At 45.7% G+C, this 16474-nt stretch overlaps 1 protein-coding gene across 3 annotated transcripts in view; it reads right to left on the minus strand.

Moving 5' to 3' along the window:
- Positions 1-12937, minus strand: part of LOC121192559 (neural cell adhesion molecule L1.1-like) — a 34516-nt gene extending 21579 nt beyond the window's left edge. For 2 of the 3 annotated variants that reach the window (XM_041054311.1, XM_041054295.1), the window contains exon 1: positions 12817-12937. The gene's annotated coding sequence lies outside the window, so the exon portion shown is untranslated. Of the gene's footprint in view, positions 1-8565; positions 8663-12816 lie in introns of those variants that run through there. The other variant, XM_041054303.1, reaches the window with a different exon arrangement.
- Positions 12938-16474: the final 3537 nt, after the last annotated feature.

Genomic DNA, 16474 nt, shown 5'->3' on the forward strand with positions numbered 1-16474 from the left:
ATATATATACATATATATATATATTCTCACCTGACTGTCTCACTATGAAAGTGAGCTGTGCTTTCTAATGACAATAATAATAAAATAATAAAGGTTAGATCTGTGTCAATCTGGTGAAGTGCCGTGAATTTCCTTATAGAAGCAGTGGGAGGCCTCAGAGGAGGTTTACATGTGCTGTGGAACAGTTTTTACAGATTTACATGATAATGTTCAACTGTATGGCCAAAACTATGTTACAGGTTCAGTTCAGGCCCCTTATCCTCACATCTTAATGTCACTGCAAAGCCTCAGTCTTTTACCAACAAAATCAAGAGCTGTTGGCTTTAAATAAGGAGTCAGCTTTTGTTCGCCTCTGTGTGAAACTGAAGACACAATTATTTCATAGATATATGATTGTGTGTGTGTGTGTGTGTGTGTGTGTGTGTGTGTGAGCACCAAAGACGAAGGGATCAGGTCATCTGATAAAGGCAAGATCAGATCAAAGCAGCAGGAAACATCTTCTCCACTAATGACATTACAAAGACAGATTGTGTGTGTGCGTGTGTTTCTGCCACATCAGCTTCATTTCCATTCATCTGAACATCTTCTCCTTTGTCTCTGCCTGGTGACTGAACACTGACCCGTGACAGCAGGAGCGTCGGGGGGCGGGGGGGTGGAAGCAGACACAGATGGATCAGGCTTTCTCCCTTTTGTTCCCTCATATCGCTGCCTGGCCACGCAGGCCGAAACCTCTCCACTCCAAGTTTGGTCATTTTCTTGTTTTTACTTGAGGGGAGGGATTACACGCTCCTCTGTGGGTCGATCTTAAAGCTGGTAAAATCCTTTCAAAATCTGCTGGGCGCTTTCAGAAACTCAGTCTGCTTCAAAGCTCCTCAGATCAAGCAGGGGCTCCGTTTGTGGGAATACTTATAAAACAAAACAGGAATGAAATAAATGCAAGGAGATCGCTCAAACAGAGCAACAAAAGTTCTCTAAACCAGTCCTCTCTCCTAAAAACTACCTTTATATGCTACTAATCTAAGAAAACGGGAAATTTCATTTCTGCCTGCATTACACTCGCTGGTAAGATGAAGAAAGTTCTTTGGGTCAACTTGTACAAGTCATGGGGAGCTGGATGGAGAGAGCCCGAAGTGCAATCAGCGTTTGGCAGATGTAATGATACCATGAGTCACCACAGTTATTACAGCTCATCCTGAGGGGACATGAATGTGTGAACAATACAAATGTCGAGCCAGCGGTGGTGCTGGACGAAACGTGGGAATCACCAGCGTCAGTGGGGTGTGTCCTCTGTAGACCACGAATGTCTGCGCAGTGTGAAGCGAGGTGGTGGACGGACCAACACACTGACCAGAGCCTGGGTTTAAAACGCAAAGTGCAAATTTACAATTCAATAAATATAAACCTGATTTCAGGGTGTTTCTACTTCATTCGAGTCGCAGACTGCGATACCTCTGAAAAGTCGAGGTGCAAAACTTCTCCCTGCTGTGATGACAACTAACACTGGAGTCTGAAATAAGAAGAGACAACAAGGGCAGAGGAGGTTACAGGAGGTGTCATAACTTATCAATCTCTGAGTGTAACCGCCTGCAGTCCTCTGCCAAGGCCTGTCTGAGAGGCTTCTCTTAGAACACACACACATGCACACACGCACGCATGCACGCACGCACGCACACACACACACACACACACACACGCGCGCGCACACACACACACACACACACACACAACATGGGGTGAGGGTGAAGGAGTGACAGCTGGCTAATGTAGACCCCCTCCTATATCTAATAATTACGCAACCTGTCCCCAACACACACACACACACATCTCTCTCTCCAGATCTCTCTGACTCTCCCTCTCCCTCTCTCTCTCACACACACACACACCAGTAGACAGGAAACATACATGACCCCAATTTCAGCTGCTATTGTTGGCAGATCCTCGCCCATCTAGTCTGCTGTTGTTGTCAATTATGACTCTTGACTCTCTCTCACACACACACACACACACACACACATCTGTCCTGCTTCATGGTCACTTAAATTCACACACACACATATGAACACACACCTGCCCCTGGCCCTTAGGGCTGCTGTTACCTGCCAGGCTTATTTACAAAATAAATGACCCAGACAGAACAGTGGGACATGAGGTGTGTGTGTGTGCGTGTGTGTGTGTGTGTGTGCGTGTGTGTGTGTGTGTGTGCGTGTGTGTGTGCGTGTGTGTGTGTGTTGGGTGTTAATGAGGGAAAGATAACGACCAGCAGTAGGGGATCTCTGATGTAGTGAGAGCAGTGAATGATGATGGTGATGATGTGGATATCCCAGCATGCTCCAGTTCTAGTAATAATAATTCCTGCCTCGTACTTGGTGACAGTATCCGCACTGATCTGGTTTGTGGTTGTTAAAAAAAAAAAAAAGGTTAATCATGTGGACTTCCTTTAATTTAAATATTCATGGACCTCCTACTGCGGCGCTGAGTTAAGGAGGGGGGAGGGCTGGGGCTCATTAATGAATTAAGTCTTAATCTACAGACACACAATGGCGGACCGAGTGTGTCGGTGTGTCTTTATTGAAGCTATGGCTTAAAGATCCTTGACCTCTGCTGACAGAGAATCCTCTCAGCTGTAATTCACTGCGCACAATGACACTGAACGCACAGTGAGTGTTGTTCACTTTCATCGTCCCTTTGTCTTTCTGGGAACGTGACGCATCACGGCCTCTTGAATTAAATCAGACGGAGGAATCAGACAGCTGGAAAGTCCATTTAGGGTTTAGAGATGAGTGAAGTGCAGGAAGAGTTTTGGAGCATCCTGCACACCCATCGCAGAGCACAGTATTCAAATACTGTTTACACAGATTAAAGATTCAAAGATTCCACGTCCTTTCGACATCAGTCACAGAGGACGCTCTAAATCTCATTCACAGCTTCATGGAGCCCTGTGGGCAGACATGTCTGTTCTGTACCAGTTAACATTGAACATACTGTACCAATTTCCTGTTTGTGGCCCCCACCCCCAACTCCACTCCACTCCAGGGTCCTGAGCCGTCCCACAGAACCTGAGGGGTTTTAGAGGGCAGAGGCAGGTGGACCAGCCGGTCCACTGGGAGGCCTGAGGGGAGGTGTGGGAGGAAGGGAGGCAGGGCGGGTGCAGGTGGGACGGTCTACAGGGAGGCCTGAGGACAGAGGGGGGCGGGGATCACAGAGTAAAGACGAGGGGGGGGTGCAGGTGGACGGATAGTGCGCGACAGAGCGAGAAATTAATTCATTGATAGATTCCGATCTGCAGGAAAGAACTGGGAAGTGTGGATGGAGAGATTAAGCAAAGGGGGAAGGAGGGGAGACAGCAGAGGATACTCCCCCCTAAACGCACACACAGATCCACAACACACAGACACACACACACACACACATAAAGTAGACACATGAAGATGAGGAGAGAGAGAGCTATTCCCAGTTTGTCCCTCTCAGTCGGCCGCGTAACCTAAATTCACCTGAATTCATTATTCATTACACACCTCACATCTACTACTCTGAACACAAACACACACACACACACACACACACACATTTATATATACAAGAATGCTGACCGTACTACAGCCCGGAGCAAAGAGGTGGGGTGAGGAACCTATTGGTAATTTCATGTGTGTGTGTGCGTGTGTGTGTGTGTGTGTGTGTGAGTCTGTAGATCACACTGCTGATGTCCTTCACATCAGGCTTCATGAATATGTAATGAAACTGTCATTTTAATAAAGCACCACAGAGTTTATTGTGTGTGTGTGTGTGTGTGTGTATGTGTGTGTGAGTGTGTGGGTGTGTGTGTGTGTGTGTGTCCTTGTTTCCTAAAAATCACATTTATATATGATTAGTTCATTTATATGATGTTTATATACAGTTAATAACAGGATGAGGAAACATCTGCACTGAACACATCAAACGTTCAGTGAAGACACCTTTCATTGGTTTTCCTGAAACATCTGTTCACTGCGGTAAAAACATGCTCAGCGTCTCTGTGTTTCCCTCAAAGCTCAAAGCTCATGTTTACAGTTAAATGTTCGAAACACGAGACGCGTTAACCGCTCTGACTTTAACTCAAACCAGAATCGTCTCCTGACCCGTCACCAAAGTGCTTAAACCTGGTGTCCTTCACTCTGAACACCCCCCCCATGCACCCTGACCCCCCCATGCACCCTGACCATCTTACTGTGGCAACAAACACAGTTCTAACCTTTGTTCCTTCCCTCTGATACGATAATAAGTAATAAACACGTGGTTAAAGCCGTGGAACGGTCACAGTTAAAGGAAACAACAGGTGTCAAACAGGAGACAAAGGCGTGTCCTGTGTGAGCTATCCATCCACCTCAGCCTCGTCCTGATACAGACAGTGTCACCTCACAATAACTACAAGTCGTACTGATCTGCTTCCACAGACGACGAACGACAGGCTCACAAAGCGAAGTGGTAGTGTATATCTGTACCATATAAAACTAGCCTTGGACCAGAGTTTTCATGTGCTGCAGTCTCACTGCTAAATAACACACATTTTCATAATAATGTAACAGGAACTTTCTGCACTGCTGAGAAAAAGATTTTTAAAAAATCATCAAGGAGAAAGGACCCGCTGCAGCTGGACGGTTCACTGTCGCAATACGAGCTGTGATTTCACCCTGAGCTGTTCCCAGAATTCAGTCTGGTGACAGGCGGCTATATCTCTTTCTGGTAACTGACACGCTTTTTATGATGGCGTAACTCACAAATCACCTCTCTGGTGACACACACACACACACACTCAGACACACACAGCCACGTGTGTGTTAAGCTGCCTTTGTGTCCGTCTCTAACTGGACTGGGAGTCCCTGTGGACGAGAGGAGATGAATAACTCAATAAACACGAGGAGGTTTCTGACCCTGGAACAAAGCACATCCACTGACAGGCCTCCAACGACGCGCTGTCATCTCCTTCCTCTCGTGCTTTGTTTTCTCGCTGCTCGTGCCTGATCTTCCATCATTAACTGCTTTTCTGTCATTCTGTTTGTGTGCGTGCAGCTTCTCCTTCTGGCTCCACGCCAGCGACATGTCTGTGAAACTGCTCGCGGCGAGACTTAAACACGAAGACTCCCCTGTCTTATCAGCTTCAAACATAAAAGAAGGGGCTGCAGCGAGAGGAGAGCATCCGACCCCCATCAGCTGACACGCTGTAGACTAAATAAACTCGTGGTGATGGGTCCGATCACCTGGGCTGACGATGTGGCTCTGAGAGACACTGCTGTGACATTTGGAAAACACATGGAATTACACCAAGTTTTTCATCAGTAGGTCAAAAGTAAAATTTGTCCAATATCTGATTTATGACCAAATATGCAGAAACTATTTCTCATTCCCATGAGCCTCAGCTGTGTTTTGTCCTAATTAGCAAATGTGAGCATGCTAACACACTAGCCTAAGATGATAGACAGCATAACCCTAACCCTAAACAGCAGCGTATTAGCATTGTTACTGTGACCACGCCAGCAAGCTTAAGTTAGCATTTAGCTCAAAGACCTGCTATCCTGAATCACAGCCTCAGACAGACCATAAACAGATCCACAAACTGTTCATCCCGATGCATCCGATTCCTAACATTTACACAACAGCAGTGGACAGAAACACGCATTGATTCTAAACATATTAGATCTACAATCACACAACACAACGAAAACGAGGGGATGTTTGACATATGAGCTAAAAAAAATCTCGAAAACAATTAAATGATTCATGATGATGATTCAGCTGCAGCGCCCACAGATATGTGTGTTTGTCTGTCTCGCTATTGAATTGTGCTGTTTTTGTGTCATTTGTGTCTATTTGCCTTTCAGATGTGACGAAGGGAGACTTTTACCCGCTGGTCCCAGAGCACAACCCAACGCCTTTCACATTCAAATCAGCTCTTATTGGCGTGACATTGTTTAGCCACCTCTGGATTACCCCCAACCACACATACAAATACACACACATGCACGCACACGCACACACACACACTCTGCAGACACAAAGCCAGTTTCATTTGTTTGTTTCCGATTTGCCTCTCTCCACATGACAAACAAAGCGACTGCGAAGGAGCGCATAAATCAGTCATTAGTGACGGTATGTTCCTGGATAAACAGCAGCTCCCGCGCTGGGTGGCTTCCCGCCTCGGATGGGGTCTCTTACATTTAGCTGAGGAGCGAGTGGCACCAGCTGTGAAAGGCCACGGTGTAACAGAGCGCTCTGGGCGGTAAATACAAGACCCCCGGCCACACATCTATCACTGCCTTCACACAAAATAAACTCTGAGGAGAGCACCGAAAGGGGAGGCAGCAGGGTCACATGCAGTCATTTAAATAAAATGTGAAAAGTGAATTAAATGGAAAATAATGAAATATCAGCATGAAACGCGTCACGTTATTGAGGGATCTTAGTTTAAAATGATCTAATCCTCTTTGTAAACTGTAATTGGCCAATCTCATCTAACACAACTCGTTTAACAACGTCTGGATTAAAACATGAAGTCATGTCAACATTAGCTGAGATAAATGCAGAATAATGGTGCCAAGCCTCAGCCTGAGCCTCAGGAAGTGAATAAAGTGTCCCAGCCAGAGAGACAGTTTGCTGTACCGCAGCATCAATCAATACGTGACATGATCACATATCACACGTGTGTGAGGGGTGCAGTTAACCAACGCCATTAAAACACTGCTGACCAGCGAGATCAGTGAGGACTGACTCCGTTCCTCCGTCCTCTCCTCGTTCGTTTGCTCCTCTGATTTTATCCGAGAATAACAACCATAAAAAACTGAGCCGTGTTTTCAATGAAAAACATGATACAAAACCTTTTTTTCTGGCAGATTTTGTTTGTCAAGTCTGGAAAACAAGACATGGTTCTGTGCAAATGAATGTTATTTATACATGTTTGTGTCTATTTCACCACTGCTTCAGTGTGTTTGGTGTCTTATGTGGTCTGGGCATGAGGCCATCAACAAATAATATCACTAATTAGCCTGTAACTTCTAGAAGCAGCAGCTGGGGAAAGCTAACATCTGTTGGTGTGGTCTCTACTGTTAGACGAGCTTAACGACAGATACCAGAGAGAAACGAGTCGGACATTTAAGATCTGTAGTAACTCAAAACTCTGAGCTAAAGGACACTAAAATACTGATGATTATTCTTGGTGGGTTCATTATTATTATTCGTTATCATTCATTTAATTCATTTAATCTGTTGTTGATATAAAAATATTGATTATAGCAGCTTTAAATGAGCCTTTCTAGGTTTGTGCAGTGACTAAAAAGGTCTGTGCTGGAAAGCATGGCAGTAAAACTTTGTGAGGCCTGAGGCAATAACCAGCCTAAACAGAACATTAGCCAACATTATGTATATTAGCTCCACTGAAATGTTCGGCAACATTATCATCCACCCGCCCCCCACGGCTCGTCCGGCTCCCGTCCTCAGACTCGGAGCCTTTTTTCTTCACAGCTGTTTCCAACCCACTGAGAACAGACACTCTCATCACACCTAGCTCCTGCTGGCAGGTAGAAGTTACCCTGCACTTTGATTCTGGCTCTTCACATAATAACCTCACGCTCTTGATCTTCCAGCCCAGCGGCTGCTGCAGCTCAGGGGGATCGGCCAGAGAAGGGTGCATTCGTTTTTAGATGTGGGTGAGCAAAGGTACAGTGACCCCGGAGAACACGCACAGATAGACAAAGCTCAAGCAAATGAAGAACACACACAGGTCGCACAGAATACAGAACCCACTGTTTCCACAACAGAAGTGAACAGTTTCATTTCTGTTTTTTTTTCATGCTTCTCATGCGTTTTCAAACGGATGAAGCCGTTTTCGTCTTTGCTTTGTTTTCTCTGTGTTGTTTAAGCTGCAGTGCTTTAAATTCTCAGGGCCACTGTACAAAGACATTAAAAATAATATGCAAGTGAATGTCATCCCGTCTCCAGTCACGTCTCTGTGTCCTTTGTCCAAAAAGCCACAACTCTGTCTCCAAGTTACACCGCTCCCAGGTGGGAGATCGCATTTCCACATCTCCACTCATCTCAGAGCCGCTCATCTCCCATTCTCCTTCATCCCTCCACAGCATCTCCTCCTCTCCTCTCCTCTCCTCCTCCTCCTCACCCCACCCCACCCTCAGAAAACAGGAAGGAAGGTTTAAATTAAAAGGAGATTTGATGCTTATCATATTATTCAATCAGTCACTGAAAATGTCAATTTGCATTGTGTATAAGTGTGTGTGTGTGACGCCGGTCTCCCTCCCATCCCCTTCTGTCTTTCTCCCATCACCATGGTAACCCCCTGACTCCAGCAGCACACAGCAATATTTCTCTCCCCCATCCCCCACACTGCCCCTCCCTCTTTCCTCCCATCCCCCACTCCGTACCTCCACACCTCTCTCTCGCTCGCTTTCTCTCTGGTGCCACTCCCTGTATCTCCTCGATTCACCTCTCTCTCTCTCTCTCTGTGTCTCACACACACTTATATAAATGTGAACACACACACACACACACACACACAGTTTGTGCCATTGTCTCAGTTCCCACCTGCCTCTCTTCCTCGGTTTGACTCGACGGCTCTGCAGTGTGTTAAAGCAGCGTCTGCTTTTTGGGAAACGTTTCTCTCTCTTCTCCTTTTGTGCGGCTTCTTAAAGCTGAGCAGCACAGATGGTCAGCTCTGAGACGCTATGGCATCAGGGACTTAGCGCAGGTATGAGGAGAAAAATAAGAACAGAAAGAGAAACGGAGGGCGGGGAAATGAAAAAGGCTCAAATACGGAGTTTTGTTTTTTGAACAAGTTTCTTTTAAAATTTTGTTTTGTTTTTTTTTATCCTGTAAAACAACCTTCTTCAAGTTTCTCAGGTTTTCAGAATTGAAAACCAAAAGCATTATTTTGTAATTCTGAGAGCACTGATAATTGAGGATTGATAAGTAATCAATCAAAACAATCAATAAATGATCAGAGCAGGTGTAGATGAATTTTCTAGGAAGTGATTAGTTTAACTAACCACTGCAGCTGCAGGCAAATGTTTCGATATTTTAGTTTAGGAGTTTAAGTTAAGACAAATATTAATTACAAAACAAGGGTGATAGTCAACACACATTTTAACTACACAACTACATCTGCAACTAAGGATTATTATCATGATTATTTGATTATTATATTATTAATGACCAACAGTTTAAACCCAAAGATTTTCGCCGTTCTTTTGTGTAAGATAAGAAAAGGCGGGAAATTCTCGTATTTGAGAAACTGAAAGCAGAAAACGTCTGTAGTCTGGACTCTCATGTACTTTTCATTATAGATGATATTTCACAGAGATATGGATTCAGATTTTCAGACTGAAATTTCCCCTTCGACCACAACACGCCTGTGAAAACACTCACGTGCTGTGACTCAGATTTATGTCGCGTCATCCTGCTGCTGGTCACTGTGCTTTATGTTACGGTCAGAGAGATTGTGCAGCATGTGATCATTGGTCAGAAGAGTCACTGATGATATTCGGCTGATAAAGTGCCCTCTGTGTCTGTGGTCGCACCATGAATGGACTCTTGTCATGGATCAACCACACTGACCAGAAAAACAGACAGAAGTCACATATTTGTAGGACGATATCAGAGTGTGTGTGTGTGTGTGAGTGTGTGTGAGAGTGTGTGTGTGTGTGTGTGTGTGTGTGAGAGTGTGTGTGTGTGTGTGTGTGTGGTGGGCTGGGTTTGGGGGGTACATCCATTAGCTCGGATTAGGGACTGTAGGAGGGTTTTAACAGCCCCTCTGTGTTTGGGCCTTTAATCTCCTCAGAAACAGCTAATCTAACTTCAGTGGCTTTAACACATGCAGTGAACACACGTGTGCAAATGTACACACACACACACACACACACACACACACACACACACATTATTTTGACCGTAACACAGACAGACAGATAGACAGACAGAGGAAGAGAAGGGAGAAGGAGAAGAGGAAAATGGAGTGAGGGGCATTCCTCCCATTTCTCAGCACAAAGGCCTCATTCTGTTGAGGAGAAATGGAAAAACAGGGAAAGAAAGGGAAAGAAAGGGCAAAAGACAGGAAAGATGGATCAGAGGGGAGGCAGTGGGGGCGTGAGAGAGCTGGATGAAGATGGATGTGAAGGTGCCCAATGAGAAACGCAGAGGAAGCGAGCAGCACAGATAGAGAGAGGAACTGAGAAAGAGCAAAAGTCAGACTAATCTGATTTTCTGTGCGCAGACCTCCCTCTGACCCACTGTCCTGCAGCTCAAACCTTTTAGTCTGGCTCTAAACCGCATCTTCAACCTTTCTCTTGGGACTTTTATTGACTTTATAGACCTGCCAGGACTCAAGAAATTCATGCTGTCCTTTCAGTCCGCACGCTATCGCCCAAATCTGGATGCCACCAGGAGGTTAGAGAGACTGTCTGGCTCCTTACAAAGGGCAGCGATGCTTTCGCAGTCAGACGAAAAGCAGCAGTCTGACTCTGAGCTGAAGTCAAACACCAAAATAAACACAGGAAGCTGAGACGACTGAGAGCTCTTAGCTGATACCTTTTTTTCCCCAGTGTTACAGGAACTGAAAATCTCACATCGTTAGCTAACGACATCATTCTGTGGGGCTCAGACATGTCGGTAATAAGAGCAGGACAGTGACGGCTGAACGCTGTGGAAGGTTTAAGACTTCAGAGCTTATAACCAGAAAGCTGTGATTCATGGAAATGAATGAAACCAAGTTACAGTTTTTTTCTGTGCTCACAAAGGAATCGTTGAACTTTGTTAGCATCACAGAGATTTTAGTTTCTTATATCTGCTGCTGTGGTGGAGCTGACGTGACTTAGAACATGGAGGGTAAACTGCAGGAACATGGCTCATTTTCTCCTAAAGACCAGAGCTGATATTTTCCTGAGTGGCTCTGTGCTGAAATTCGAGACTCGTTTAGTTCCACATCTTCTTTGTGAATCATTAACAGGTGAGGATGAAGACCTTTTGCCTGGGACACAGAGTCTTTGTGCATTTTGCATATTAACGACCAATCGAAGTGATAAATGTGCTGTCACGGTAAACTGCATGTGCGTCCTCCAGTCTGTCACTTTGGAGGTTTTAAAGTGCAAAATCCCACCAGATGGTTTCAGTCAACGTGATTTCTGCCGAGACAGAGTCAGAGGGGAGAGAGAAAGAAATTGGGTAAAAAAATCCGCCTACGCCAGCCGAAGTTTCCCTCCTCCTCCTCCTCCTCCTCTGCCTCTCTCATCCTATTCCCAGTCCAGACTTTCTTTTCATCTCCCTCCCTTTTCCCCTTCCTCCCTTTCCTTGCTCTGTTCGGACTCATTCTCATCTGGGCTAAATTATTCCTCCTCCTCTCTGATAAGCCTTGCCAGTCTTTCAGCCCTGCTCGGTCTTTCACTCCCTAATATCTCTTCCATTCTTTCCTCTGCTTATCAACTTTCCCTCCTTCAGTCCTCCTGCTTCTCCTCTCTGTTCTCTCTCCTCCTCCTCCTCCTCCTGTCAGGTTCTGGGCTCTGCACTTTGAAGCGACACGCTGTTGAAGCAATCACGGTGAGAAAAATCACACAATGTGAACAACAGAGATGTTTGTGTGGCTTAAATGATGTTGCTATGAGTGAACAGAGGAATTCCAGAGCAAACAGACCAACAGAAACAGACTCACCAGCTGCGTCAGTCGACTGACAGAAAGTTATTGTTTTTTAGTTGTAGAGAAAAAAAAATTCAGTGGTTCCAGCTTCTTAAAGGTGAAGATCTGATGCTTTTCTTGGTCACACATTATTGTGAATATCTTTGGCTTTTGGAGCATTGATCGGACAAGACGTTCCAAGATGTCATTTTGAGATATGGAAAATCATACAGAGCATATAGACATCATGACTAAGTGAAAGAACAACCCGCTGATTAGTCGGAAAGTTGCAGTCTTACTTCAGACGATTAGAGCTGACAGGTGAGGAGGTCCAAGTCTCTGCCCTGTGGCGCTCCGCTCTCACTTTCTGAAATCCCTAACACCGCGGAAACACCGCCAACTCACAACACAACATCTGTCTGCTGTCCTGTCTGCAACATCAGGGGATGAAGAGCTGGCGGAGGTCAGTGTGAGTCCACCAAGAAAAGCCAGGACTCACTGCACCTGTGATTTCCATCATCTGATTTGCACATATGAAGACGGCAAAGAGCTAAATCACCTGACGGACGTGTGTCTGAGAGTTTTGGCATGAAAGGAAGCAATTTAAAAACCAGTCATGAATAATTTACCACTGTAATGTTGTATAGTGCATCATTTCATTTAATATTAATAAAAATGTGCTGCTGCAGATGACATATCAGATATGAAAAAGCAGAGTCAAGTCACTCAGACACTCCCTGAAGAGATTCACCCACACGGAGCCCGTTTGTCTGCACATGGAAAACCATGAACGCTCATTTCAGGTTTTCTATATTTTTAAGTCAGAAGGTTCAGACAGCGCGAGCAGACAGAAGGGGAAGTACACACACATACACCCACACACACACATATGTTCAGTGACACACACTCACTCACACACGCACAAACACACACCCACATCAGCCAGCACAGTTCATACCTGCTATCATATTATGTAAGACATCATCACACCTCCCCCGGTCCACATCCAGTGTACAGCCCACTGACACACACACCCACACACACACACACACACACACACACACACACACACACACACACACACACACACACACACACCCACACACCCACACATTCATGCATGGAAACCCAGACACAAGCACTGTGATGAGATGCCATTGTTTTCATCTTACCTCTGCAGGTGTATCGTCTCTTTGTCCGTCTCCTCTTTTCTTTTGTCTCCTCGTCACGCTCTCGCCTTTCTTCTCCTCTCTCCCTTTATTTTTTCTTCCGGTCCACCGAGTCGTGTCTTTTCTCGTTTCTTTGCACTGATGCTGCAGTGGTACATAAAACACACCCTTCTGAGCTCATCCTGCCACCCCCCTCCTCCGGTCCCTCCCTGCTGCTCTCTGATTGGATGTCACAGAGATGACATCAGCCTCTTTTATTGCAGCCTCTCTCTCTCTCTCTCTCTCTCTTCTTCTCTATATTCCCCTGATATCTCCAGCCCCTCCCTTCTTCTTTACCTCCAGACCCCCCCCCCTCTCTATTTTTACCTCTCCATCCCTCTCTGCTCTGGTTTCCTTGTCTTTACTGGTGGCCCGGCTGGTTGGATTGTTACAACACAGCATCACAGTTACATTAAATTCTGGATTAATTGGACTGTTCATCTTATTTTATAGAATTAACACAGAACTGAAATGTTTGAACAGAATTCAGGGATGAACTGGTGAATTACCTCGGCTCCTGCACCACGATCAGACTCACAATATTCTCCTGATGTCACTTTCTTGCTGAACCTATTCATGCATGCAGCGCTGTCATGATTATGATTTCTCCAATGACATGACTCAGCACTTCAGTTACACTTAATGCCACTGTTGTTGCAGGAAACCACCTGGAAAGCTCGCTCTGCTCACTATCATTAAAACCAACAACACTGCAGGTGAGAGGGACGTAAGAGCAATGCAAATCTATCTCAGCCACCCGGAGGTGGAGGTGCTGCAGCAGGCCGAGTGTGACGTCTCAGTGTGGAGCCTCCAGCTGTGTCTCACAGATGTGGCACATTGATCAACACTGGTCAGTGAAGACGCTCATCAATACTTACAATAACTTTCACACATCGCAGGAGGGGTGCGTGTTAGGGCGGTAGGGTCAGAATGTGGCATAAACAACATGAAAGCATGGAGCCATCCCGAGTGTTGCTGCTGACCGTGTCCACGCCTTCATGATCACAGTGTACCCATCTCCTGATACTGCTTCCATGCCACAGAGCTCAGATCATCTCATACTGGTTTCACTGTGCTCAGATGGCCTCAAACAGGAGGCTCGCATCATCGATGTGCAGCCAAACCAGTACCAGCAAGGTGTACCTAATAAAGTGGCTGGGGAGTGTGTTGCATTCATAACTTGTTTATGGTGCCCCCAAGCGGCCAAAAAATACTGCAGGTATAATTCAGCTTTAAACTGACTGAACTGTGAAACAGCAGCACTAACAGACCACGTCTTCCTACACATCAATCTCCATCAGCCTCCGTCAGTCTGTCTCCTCCTCCTCCTCCTCCTCCTCCTCCTCCTCTGTCAATAAAATGAATTTCTGTTCTCTCAAACTCGACCTATAAAGGCCAGTGACAACATTTTATGGAATGTTATCTGCCAAACAGAGCAGACAGCCAAAACACCCCTGCTCTCCCTTTCTGTGTGTGTGCGTGCGTGTGCGCGTGTATGTGCGAGAAGGGAGGGAGGGAGGCAAATACAGAAAGAAAGGAAAATGTGTGAGAGGACAGATGGACAGGGAGAGTGTCTGTGTTTAAGCACACACACAAACTGGCACTGTAACAGTGACGGGTTTGTGTGTGTGTGTGTGTGTGTGTGTGTCCCTCCTCCTTCATGATTAGCAGTCGACTAACAGGAAATCTGCGCTGGGCCCTCACGGTTCCTGAAATGTTGGACCCGAACCTGATGTCCACATTTTCATTTTCAAACCAGAGAGACCTGATCCGGACGGAGCCCAGGAGGATTCAGCCCGACCCAGAGTCCACACCCACACCCACAGTGTGATGCTGTCGATATGAACGTAATAATAACGCCCTGAGAACGAATGTAAAGTCACAGAAATTTTCAAAACTCTTTCCCCTCTATTCAGCAAAAACTAATTTACAGAAATCAACATATTAAAATTTCTGTTTTCACCTCCTTATAAAAGTTACTGATTTCCTGCAATATTTCCTCCTGTGGAAGTGATGCTCCACACGATCAGAGCTGATCCTGAACCAACTCCCGTATCAGACATGTCAACGTGCTGCTTCTGCGAAGATAAACGACTGAATCTCAGCTGACTGGCTGATCCAAGTCAAAACACAGGAAATAAACAACAATTATACGCGTGAAACTAAATTCATGACAGCAGCTGAGATACTGTGGACAGCGATGGAGCCACGCTGCCCGTCACAGAGCTGTGTTTCCAGCATGGCTGAATAACAGTGATCATCCACAGTGGCCTTCAGACAAAACCCAGGTGATTTCCACGTCCTCCTGTGTCTGTCTGTCTGTCTGTCTGTCTCTCTCTCTCTCTCTCTCTCTCTTTCACTTTCATCTTCTGCTCAGAAAATTGAGTTTCCTCTCAGCAGACAGCGGAGCCATTAGCTCCTCCACCTGCACGTTCTGTTGGCCTCCACCTCTCCTCCTCCCCCCAAACCCTCCCTCCATCTCCACGTCTTCCCTCACTTAAGGCTTAATTCACTTAACTGTGTGTGTGTGTGTGTGTGTGCGAGGACCGAGTGTCAAGATCCAGTGATCAATACAGCAGATGAGGATCTTTCTCTCTCCTCTCTCATGTCCTTGTCTCATGTCTGGCATCGTCTGGGACATCAAGCATGTGTATGTGTGTGTACACACACACAAGCACGCACGCGCACAGACACACACACACACACACACACGCAAATTCTCTTTCCATATGGATACAATTTACCGTAAGTGTGACTCAGCCTCTCTGACTGGAATACACAACACCAGTGTACTGCAGGACACACACACACACACACACACACACACACACACACACACACACACACACACACACACACACACACACACACACACACACACACACACACACACACACCCAACTTGTAGATTAAAGACAACCTGTCATCTTTGTCATCTTGTGAGAGACAAAACGACGAATGGAGAAAATAAAGAGTTAAAAGGTAGAGAGAAAGAGCAGCAGTGATGGAGAGAGAGATGGAGAGAGAGATGATGAATAAGGGCTAAATGTTTTATTTAATTATACATCAATAAATCCTGTAAGGCAATTAGGCCCATTAGGCGTATGAAGCCTGCACCCGCTGCTGCCTTTATTCTCCTTGTAAAACGAACGACCGCACACACGTCGCTGTGCTTTCATCCTTCTTCACTTCCTGTTGCTGAGGAGAGATCCTGATCTAATTTCAAGTCTCACTGACGTTTAAAATAAGTTCAACTTTTACGTTAATTTAAACTTAATTTGAAATCAGTGATTTATCCTGGACTCAGGTTTGTCTCAGCCTTAAAGGAACAGTTCAACATTTTGGTAAATATGCTTAGTTGCTTTCTTGCCAAGTGTCAGATGAGACGATTGATGCCACTCTCATGTCTGTGCAGTAGATGTGAGGAAACAACAGACTCTGTCCAAAGACAAAGTCCACGCAGCTCCTCTAACCCAAACCCTAACCCAGCTCCTCTAACCCTAACCCGGGCTTCTCTAACCCTAACCCGGGCTTCATAAGTATCTAAACACACATCTCATCATCCCAGAGGATCGGCTTTAAAATGACGACAAGCCACAGAAACAGGAACAGAGCTGTGAGA

The sequence above is a fragment of the Toxotes jaculatrix genome, chromosome 2 (assembly GCF_017976425.1).
Source record: "Toxotes jaculatrix isolate fToxJac2 chromosome 2, fToxJac2.pri, whole genome shotgun sequence".
Classification (NCBI taxonomy): domain Eukaryota; kingdom Metazoa; phylum Chordata; class Actinopteri; family Toxotidae; genus Toxotes; species Toxotes jaculatrix.